At 47.9% G+C, this 10,841-nt stretch overlaps 1 protein-coding gene across 7 annotated transcripts in view; it reads left to right on the top strand.

Annotated features, from left to right (window-relative positions):
• Positions 1-10,841, top strand: part of DGLUCY (D-glutamate cyclase) — a 74,319-nt gene that overhangs the window by 895 nt on the left and 62,583 nt on the right. The window lies entirely within an intron of this gene.

Below are 10,841 nucleotides of genomic sequence, written 5' to 3'. Positions count from 1 at the left end.
GACCAACTGGCACAGATGGCTACAGTGGCATGCCCGTGACCCAAACGCTAAAGGCAAAGCCTTGTGACTTTTGGGTGTCTCTTCTCTCGTGCTATCTGTACTTCCCTGTCTGCCTCCTTCATTACGGACAATTGAGAGCTAACCGTAATCCACCTTAACTTCCCGAGAAGGCGTGCAAAAATTATCATGCGTTGGGAGCAGGTAGAGGGTTGAGATTATGTTGGCAGAGAGAAGGTTGGCATTGATTGGCACGCAGAGGAGGGAAGCTACTTTGTGTCTTCAAGATAACTGGGTACAAGCTAAAAGGAAGGGAAGGGGCGGTCCGAGGGTAGGGAGCAAAGAGAAAGCTGGCTTTACCAGTGGGTGGAGTGAAGGTGAGGAAAGAGGAAGAGGAAGGTGACATGCGGTGAGCAGAGCAAGGCAGGGCAGGGAGAGAGCCAAATGGTGGCTTGTCCATAACAACCATGAAGCATCTTCAAGAGCCGGATGTGACTTCTGGCTGCAGGAGGCTAGATCCCAGAGATCACCTGCTGGCCCCTGACATGTTTTATTTATTAATCTGAGCATCCTTGGGAAGTGGGGAGATTTCATGTGTGATTCTGAAAGGTCTGCATGCCAGGCTTAAATTGCAGAAGAGCAGCTAGAGCTGCGTGTTCACCAGAGTCCCCACTCACACGGCAAGCATTCTGCTTCCTCCACCCCATCCCCCACTCCCCAACTTCTGTTACCCGCCGCCAGTTCCCACAGGCAGTGCAGACTGCTGCTACTCCTGGTCTTGATAATTAAGATTCTCTTCTGTTGAGCCTGCACGCGTGTGTGTGTGTGTGCACATGCATGCACATGCACACGTGAGGCTCTGTGTGTGCACACGCCAGGCACACAGGTATGCTGTCTTTCTATTAATTTCAGTTCATCTCTCCCCTATTTGGCTGAGGATGGCAGAAGCACAAAACCAAGTGTACCCCGCTCCTTACAGACAGACTCCACAGCCTTTCGAGGCCATCTGCCAAATCGCGAGATGGGATTTGCATTAAAAAAAAATTTTTTTTGAGTGCATTTTCTTATTTTGATTTAAGTATTTCTCAGCGTGCCTTAAGGCAATATTTCATGGATGCCACACTTTCTAGCTTTTAAAGCATTTCTTCAACATGCACAAATTCATTTTCTCCTCTCAGCAGTTCCGTAAGGTCAATAGTTGGGGTCCCCTTCCTGTGCTCCCTTGGAGAAAACCGTAGGTAGAGAAACTAAATGCCTTGGTTCTGCGGTGGTTTTGAAGGAAAGTTAATCAAAGTCAGCTGTTGTCGGAGGCCGGCTCCGACAGGTCCAGGGGTCCCTGAAGGATGGACGGTGTCGGCGAGAGAGAGAGTGAGAGAGCCCCGAGATTCTTTCTGATCACCAGGCAGGCATCTCTGACCTGTCGGTTTTGGTGTCTTTATTTAAAGGTTCAAGAACAACATGAGATCAGAAAAAGAAATTTTTATAATGGGAAGCCTTTTGTGAATTACCTCAATCATAGTGAGGTTGAACTTTACAACTAAGGAAATAACAGGATGTTCTTAATGAAAAATAGGATGACATGTATATGTTAAGTCGTAAATAGTTAGGCTAGGAATTATTCTGTTTGGTTCTTAAGAGGATGAATGTTTTTGAACTGGTTTGTTTGTGGAAACCTATTTGATGCTGAATGTGTGAACACCACGGGGGCCCTAAATGTGTTAGCCTTTTGCTTTTGGGTTATGTGTTAGCTACTCTTTTCTATCCTCATCCCAGCCACCTGTAAGGGAGGGTGTTTGCAGAAGATAGGCCTTGGGGAAGGGACTGCCGTACATCACCAGTTAGAAGAAGCTGTAAGTGTTAAGTTCTACCCCTGTTTGTTCCTAAACTCTAAATTAGGCTCTTTGTCCTGGGGCCAGGCTCAATTGTCTTTGATATGCAAGGCCCATAGGAAGAGGCTTTTGACAATCACCCACAGAGCTCTCATCTAAAATCTCTTTTGTAAAGGCAGGAATATGCTTTTCCTTATGTGGTATCTGTGTTCAGAATATGGGTCTGATATGGAATATTGTGAGGCCTGGTCAATACCAGCAGGCTCATTTCCAACATGAGCCAGTAGTAGTAGCAGGAGATACCAGTTTTCGTTTCTCATGGCTGGAGCTGTGCAAACACTGCCATTTCCTTGCTGTGACTGCCATCCAGAGAGTCCAGTGTGGCTCCCAGCAAGCTGTGTCCTTTAGATGGCAAGGAATTATAAAAAGTATAAAAAGCTAGGCTTGGAAAAGCACAGTGACCATGGGTATGATGTCCATCCAGAGTACTTGTTTGACTACTGATTAGGCCACTCAGTAGCTGTGAACCTTTAGATAAAGTACTAAATCTCCCTGTGGATGACAACCCTTATCTAGGGAGTGTTGAGTGGATTAAAGGAGATAGCATCTGCAAAATGTTTAGAACAGTGCCTGGCACGCTATACGTTTTCAATAAATATTACCATCAGTACTAAAATTATTATTATATGGGGCGCCTGGGTGGCTTAGTCGGTTGAGCGTCCGACTTTCACTTAGGTCATGATCTCACAGTTTGTGGGTTCGAGCCCCGCGTCAGGCTCTGTGCTGGCTGCCGGCCCAGAGCCTGGAGCCTGTTTCAGAGTCTGTGTCTCCCTCCCTCTCTGACCCTCCCCTGCTCACGCTGTCTCTCTCTCTCTCTCTCTCCTAGAAATAAAATAAAAACATTTAAAAAAAATTATTATTATCTGCACCTTTGGGACAGGCTAAGTTGTAACAAAAGGACCCCAAAATACATTTGCTCACAAAGGATAGAAGTGTATTATTCTCCGAGGGGAGGTTTTATAAGTCAGGCAGAGAAGGACAAATATCATATGTTTGCACGTATAGGAGGATTAGGAGGAACTTGACGGAGGAACAAGGGGGAGAAGAAGGGCGGAAATGGTGGGGGAAAGGGAGAGAAGCAAACCATGAGAGACTCTTGAATGCTGACAAAAACTGAGGACTGATGGATGTGGGGGGAGGGGGGCATGGGCATGGAGGAGGACACTTGTGGGGATGAGCACTGAGTGTTATGTGGAAACTAATTTGACAATAAACTATTAAAAAAAAAAAAAAAAGAAGTGTATTATTCTCTTTCACCTACTAGCTCGGAGGTAGATGGTCAGTCCAGGACAGGTAAACAGTTCTGCTCCACAGGGTCATTCAGGAACCCAGGTTCCTTGTGCTGGGTTTCTTCCCATCCCCTGGGGCGTCCCCCTCTTCTGCCTAGGTACAGCTGCCCACCATTACTTCTACCTTCTGCTCCCCACTGCAGGCAAACAGCCTGCTTCCAAATGCTGTAACTCTGAAGCTATTCATGCCCTTTCACTCGTATCCCTCATTGACCAGAACTTGGGCACACTTAGCTACAGGGGAGTCTGGGAAATGTAGTCTCTGGCAGGGCCGCCTACATATGCCCAACTAAAACTTATGAATTCTCTCATGAAAGGGAAGAAAGGGAGAGTGGAAATTGGGAACAGTTCACGGCCACTGGGCCATGTTGCCACAAATGCGCACTTTGGGCCTGAATCTGAAGTTGCTAGTGCCCGCTCCTTCTGCCAGTTTCTTAGCCCACCCGAGCTCTACTTCCTACTGGATGCCTGAGTTGCTCATGGATTTCTTCTTTAGAAAAATCCAGGGACAACTCTTGGCTCCATGTTTGAGATAAATACCTCTGGTGGCAGCATGATTATCTCCTGCGGGCTGGTCAGACTACCTGTCCACAGGGAATGGGCAGCCTGTCCCTTTACTGCCCAAACCTCCTCGCAAGAGTGGCATTGGCTCTGTTCGTTTGTTTGTTTTCTTCTGAGTCTTCTGACAACTTCCCCAACATGCAATGTAAATTCCATACTCTGTTGTCTTCAGAGAGCCAGTCTTCCTTGTGATCTTGAGTCCAGGGGTGGCTGATTTAGGAAGGGTCCCTGTGTCCTTCCATTCTCCTAGGGCTCATCCTTACATACATCGAAGAGGGAACCTTCTCCCCACCTCATCAAGGACTATCTATGAGCCTGGAGGGCTGTAAGAAAGAAATGAAGCCATGTGTTTGGTGGGTGGATGGGCAGCCATGTGGCCCCGCAGCTCTTTAGTCTTTTTCTTTTTTTAATATTTTTATTTATTTCTAGGAGAGAGAAAGAGAGCACGAGCAGGGGAGGGTCAGAGAGAGAGGGAGACACAGACTCTGAAATAGGCTCCAGGCTCTGAGCTGGCAGTCAGCACAGAGCCTGACGCGGGGCTCGAACCCACGAACCGCGAGATCATGACCTAAGCGAAAGTCGGACGCCCAACCGACTAAGCCACCCAGGCACCCCCAACAGCTCTTTAGTCTTAAAGTTCAACTTCGGTGATGCATACCTTCCTGAAAGCACTAGGTTAAGTAACAGCCTGGCTCAATGAAAGGAAGTGTGGATCAATATTCCATTCTCATTATTGCAAGTCACTGATTGGTTGGGTCAAAGAAGGACATACCAATGGTCTAGCAGGAGCTTACTCCAGGGACAGAGAATGTACTTTGAGGTATATTGCCTAACAGATAAAGAAGGAAATTTTTATTTGTTGAGGACCTACTATGTGCTGAGCACCTGCTCAAGGTAGCAGTCAGAGCACTAAATAACAAAACAGGAACCTAATGGAGTTTACAATCTAGCAGGAGTACTTGGCATTAACCATCTTATTTAATCCTTGTGAATTCTGCAAAGCATGTATTTTTTCGTATTTTGTAGACCAAAAATTCACGTTCAGAGAGGGGAATGGTAAGGATACTTTTAAACCCACGTCTACCTGATTCTAAAACTCTTACTCTTTCCATTATTATTTCATCTGCCTCCAGACACTTTTTTTGTTGAAGAGGGAATCTAGCCTATGTGAAAGAGAGACCTGGCCCCCTGTGCCAAACACCTGAAACAGTGGCCCACCATCCTCCTGTGCTCCCAACACCCTCCCACCACCCCCTGGAACCTCCCTCCAGTCATTCTTTTCTCTTGTTCGCATCTTCAGCCTCTTTCCTACCCCCATTTCTCATCACTACCTAAACTTGTTCAATCTCTCCAGTCTGAAGAGAACCCTCTTCTTGATCCCATATTTCTGTCTAACTTCTCCCTTCAGTTTCCCTTTCTCTCTCCTGTCATAACCAGGCATCTGGAAAGAATTGTCTACACTAGCTGTTGACACTGCCCACCTACCCCTTCGATCCTCCATCACCCATCTGGTGTATGTTCCCATGATCAAATGCCCAGACTAACGTCATGAAAGACAGCCATTCTCGAGGTCTAGTTGGTGCTCTTCTTCCCTAACATGATTCCATCTTTCAAGGGCTTTGGTACCATTATGCACCCACACATTTTGAGCCTCTCTCCCCAGGTGACTTTTCTCTCTAGGTTTCCACCCTACTTTGCTGGACATTTTTTTCCTATCTCCTATGGAGGCCCTCTGTTCTACTCACTCCCTGAATGTGCCCAGGGTCTCTGTGTCCCACCCACTACTCTTCTCACCCTCTCCCTTGGTGCCCTCAACCATATATGAGCTAACGTCCCCTCCCCCCCTCTCCCTGCTGACATCTGGTCCTGAATGTCCAGCCTCTCATGGACTGCTGCTTCTGGCTGTCCCCAGTCTCCTCTCACTTAGCATTCTAAAGCCAGACACCTCGTCAGGCTCTTCCAAGACTTACCCGGCTTCTTATGCCCCTCATTTTCAGGATGGGTACCATTATTCCAGTCGCCCATGTCAGAACAAAGAAATCTAGTAATTATCTTGGATCCATCCTTCTCATTGCATCTTTGCTTTCAATCAGGTATCATATTCTGGTGAGTCTAGCTCTTCCAACTCCTGAAACTCCTCTCCCCTCATTCTCCTACCACTGGGGAAAGCCTTTATTGCTTCCCACACAGCTATGGCAAAGGGCCCTTGAGGGACTGCCTCTATTTCCACGGTCACCCCTCTAATGCTGCTGGCTCAGGGCATCCTCCTGCACTTCAGTGCTCCCAAAGATTTTGGATAAAGCTCACATAACCCCTCCTGGCCAGCTCCATGTCTACCTTTCCGGCACCTCTCCATTTTTACTCCAGGTATGCCCACCACTCGGGGTGATGCAGGTTCCTGCCTCGGGACATGCCTTCACCCTCTGCCTTCCTCGTGGGGCTAATCTCCAGTTGTCTGTCAAACCTTAGCTCAGGCAGCAGCATCTCACAGACCAAGTCTGGCTGGCACTCCCATCACAATTTCCCATGCCAGCTTCCCCATTAGCAGCTCCAGGGCCAAAGCACAGAAGCGCGTTGCTGGCACGCAGAAGGTGCTCTACAAATGGTAAAGGAATGGACTGTGTTTTCAGAAACGTTTAATTCTCACTCAGGAAGCCTGAGGCATCGAGTTAAGGTCCATTGTGAAAACTCTTCAGGGTGTACCCAATTTTTTAATAGAAGCATGCTTTGGCCTTGACAATCAGACATTTAGAAGCTGCACAGCCAGTAAGCTGAGTGTAGAGCAGTTAGTTGTTTCTAATTCACTCCCAAGGAGCTAAGCAAAAGGAAGCACGGCTGTCCCTCTTCCCCGCTGCCTCTTTTCTCTGGGCTGTCAGCATACACGGTATTTTTGCATATGCCCTGGGGTCCTTTATTCTCTGGGGTTTCTGAATTCATTATACTATTGCATTAGGCCTGGGGGAGGGGGTGATAGTTCAGCAAGATTTAAGGCTTCAGGGAGGAAATAGGGTCCCTTGGGGGTAGCTGCTTGTTAATTCATGGTGGATTGGATTTTTTGTGAGCAGCGACTTTCCTCAGCCAGGAGCACCGAAGGTTTGGAGAAAGCTTTGGGGGAAGGTGATGTTGCCCTGGCCAGGGAAAGCATAGTGCTCCAGAGGTTATTTGTACCTCACTCTAATTCTCCAGCTGAACAGAAGCAAAACTTCCCATTTTGCAGACGTTTTCGTTGTTTGTTAAAATGGGATTTTACCGACTGTGCTTGAAATTTTCTTGCTGCCAAATCTGTTCTCTGGGATGGCTGAGATTCTATCTCTAGTCTGATGATCACCTCAGCATTTTGAATAAGGCACTTGGCTGGCTAGCCAGCTATGTGGATCTAGGCTGGTCCAGTGGCCCAGACCCTGAGAGCCAGAGATGTCAGGAACGTCATCCCTGTCACCAGGTAAGACCTCTACTTCTGATGCTTCCCTGAGTCTGGGCTCCACGTGGCTGAGGAGATTAGCGAAGTCTCACAGAATGTGCAAATCAGGACCCAGGGTTTGCAAGTGACAGCCTCGACTCATGACATGCAAGAAAGATGAATTTACCAGCTACAAGTCCTAACGGGAGATCTGTATTTAGATATGTGTGTTTGTAGGGTCAGGGAAAGCATCATCAAGACATGCGTCTCCCTTTATACCCCTTGGCTCGGCTTCCTTCTCAGCTGGCTTCCTTCTCAGGCTCTCTATGTCCCTCTCTACGGAGAGACAGAAATTGTCCTTGCATCTAGCAATTTCAAGAAAAGAAATTCTTCTTTCCCAGCAGCTATACAGAGTCAAAATGTAACTCTAATTGCCTACTCTGGGTCATGTGGCTTAGTCTGTTTGGTCTGCTAAAACAAAAATACCACAGACTGGGGGACTTAACACGCATTTATTTCTCACGGTTCTGGAGGCTGGGAAGTTCCAGATCAAGGTGTGAGCAGATTTGGTGTCTGGATAGAGCCCACTTCCTGGCTTACAGATAGCTATCTTCTCAGTGCATCCTCACAAGGCAGAAGGGGAAAGGCAATTCCGTGAGGTCTCTTCTGTAAGAGCACTAATCCCATTCATGAGGATTCTACCCTCGTGACCTAATCATGCCCCAGAGGACCAGCTCCTAATACCATCACACTGGGGGGTTAGGATTCCAATATATGAATTTTGAGTACAGATAAACAGTCCATTGCAGTGACTGTCCCCAAGCCAAACAGTGCGATCTTGGGGATGGGGTGTTTTGATTGGTCACCTGGGTCTGAGATAGTGATTGACTGTCCTACCAGGGGAGGGACAGTCTTAAAAATGTCTGGGCATGGATGGGATTGGTAAGGCTGCACGACAAATTACCATAACTTGGTGGCTAAAACCAGCAGAAATGTATTAGCTCATAGTTCTGGAGGGCAGAAGTTTGGAAACAAGGTGTCAGGAGGCCACACCCCCTGCAAAGACTCTGGGGAGTCATTTTTCCTTGCCTGGTCCAGCTGTTTTGACCCCAGGCAGTTCTTGGTGCTCCTTGGCTTATGGCTGTATCACTCCGGTTTCTGCCTCACCATCACATGACGGCTCCTTCTGTGTTTCTCTTGTTCTGTCGGTGTCTTGTCCTCCTAGAACGACACTTGTCATTGAATTCAGGGCCCACTTGATTAACCCACAATGATCTCATCTCGAGATCCTTCACTTAATTACATCTGCCAAGACCCTTCCACAGGTACTGGGAGTTAGAAGTTAGACATATCTTTGCGGGGAGGGGGCATAACTAATCATAGGGCAGAAAGAAAGTAATGGAGAGCCACTACTCTGTACCCCTTGACTGCCTAGCACAGAAGCAATCTCACAAATGTGCCACCCCAGCATGGCACAAGCTGCCCACGTGTCCGCCAAGCTGGTGGATGCGCATTCCTCTTGGTCGGGTCTGCATGTTAGTCTTAATAATCTGTCAGTTATGCAGAGTAAATGGTCGGGTTAAACACCCCAGGATTTAATGGTCGAGAGAAAATATAAGATACTTGGAATAAAAGCCACTTGCAATTATTAAAGGGAATATGGGAAACAGCACACTCGTCCAATGTTCTACAGGAGAGGATTGGCAAGAAGCCACTTCGTATCTACTGGAAGATAGGAGTTTCTCCACCATCATCCGGGGGTGCCTGGGGTTCTGCTCTCTGGAAGACCCTCCCTTGCTCCTCACGCTCCATGAGTGACATCAGAGAGAATGTGCTTTCTGGAAACTGTATACCCTCGCTGGCCACTGGATGAGGACCTGGGGACAGCGGTCTGGGGCTGGCCCCAGCAGTTGAGCAATCGCATGCTGTGGTTTGCTGGGCTGGGATGTCTCTGGCAGTGTGACTCTTTAAACTTGGAGACAGTTGCTGGGCAGTTAGTTCTCTGATAACTCCATGAGCTGGCAACCAGCACTGGAGCCCAGTCAAGTCATGCTCTGGAATCTGGACCCTGTCCTCACCATGGCTGTCTGCTAACAGCCATCTCAGTGCTCTTCCCTCCCCCAGCTTCCACTTAGATGTCCTGCCACTTGGCCTCTGCCCTGGACACACAGAGTAGTGGGGGAGAGGCGGGGCTGATTTGGCCACTTGCCCCCAGGCTCTTTCCCAGTGGATGGCTGTCTACAGTGGGGAGAACGGTCGCTTTGGCCAGGCAGGGAGGGCCCGGCAAGAGCTGCTGGAGGGAAAGGAGCCCTCTCCAGTTGTTGTTCTTTTTATCTCCCACCGTGTCTTCCTTCTCTTGGCTTGTGTTTGTACCACCATTAGCCCTGGGCAGGGATTTGACTTTTGCGATCCCAGAGGATAGTTTTCTGGCTCTCAGCTCAGTTGAATTACCGGCCACCGGCAGAGGACGATCTCGTGGCTCTGTTTTCCCACCTCCCTGCTTTCAGAAAGGCCAGCGAGATTCAAGTATGCCTTCTGTTACAGAACCTTACTAAAGACTGAAGAAGTAGCCAACGCACCCCATAGCCTGGCTTTTCAAAAAATACGTTCTTTAAATTTCCGACCTTACCGGGCATGCGGTTTGACTCCCCAGACCCAGCAGGAGAGAGTTTAGCAGCTTTGTTCCATTTAGCAGATATTGCTTACTTCCTGGTCAGGGAGGGGGAGTCTACACGGCCCTGCTCCCCACCCAGCACAGCCAATTCCACACATTAGGGCTTGTCACTTGCAAACCCCTGTTCCTGATACAAAATTCTATGCTCCGCAGCACACTTTTGATTGCAACTAGATCTGCAGCTGTCTATGTAATGGGTATCAGGAATGGCTGGATCAAGACACTCGAATGACAGGATGATGACTTTGTCTCTCTCTATCCCCCTGTGACTCTCCAGTCTTCCTTTCTGCTTTTTTCTCTGCTAGCTTCATTTTCAGGTGGATTTCATGAAGCTCTAGGACTGCCATGCACTTGCACATAGTCATGTTACCTCTTTCTTGATTGTTCCAACAGAGGGACATGGATGGCTCTGACTGGGCTGGCTTGGGACCTCTGTTTCTTCCTGTATTAGCCACTGAGGCCAGACAAGCAGACGTATCCTGGTTACCTGTCCTGAGTCACATGCCTACCAGACAGCCCCTCTGGGTTGCAGGGAAAGGTAGTCTCTGGAAGGAAAAAATGCTTGAGAGGCAAAAATAAATGTGTAGGAGACTCTGAGCAGGTTCTTGGTCTGCATTTTCCTGTAGGTCCAGAACTTGGCAGGCTGCCCAGCCTTTGCCCGCACCCTCAGGGGATTTGACCTTCTTCCTGCATCCTTCACCATCGCTGAGAGGCCTTTTATCCTTTATGTTAATTTTTTTATTGTGAAATGTATCATATATACATATATGCCATATGTTCGGCTTAAAGAATAGTAAAACAAACACTTCCCCACCTCCCAAGTTAAAAAATAGAACAGTGTGAGTTTCTTAGAAGCTTCTGAATGCCTCTCCCCAGCCAACACTCCCCTCTATCAGAGAGAACCTGTACAGAATTCTATGTTTATCAGCCATGCTTTTCTTTATAGTTTTATTACACACACACTCTCTCTCTCTCTCTCTCTTAAATCTCTGAGGAGTATATTGTTTGATTTTGTAGACCATGGTTGCCTA

This window comes from Crocuta crocuta, unplaced genomic scaffold (genome assembly GCF_008692635.1).
Source record: "Crocuta crocuta isolate KB4526 unplaced genomic scaffold, BGI_CrCroc_1.0 scaffold299, whole genome shotgun sequence".
NCBI classification, from domain to species: domain Eukaryota; kingdom Metazoa; phylum Chordata; class Mammalia; order Carnivora; family Hyaenidae; genus Crocuta; species Crocuta crocuta.
Note: the sequence above shows the minus strand (reverse complement) of the source record. Positions and strands in the feature narration are given on the sequence as shown.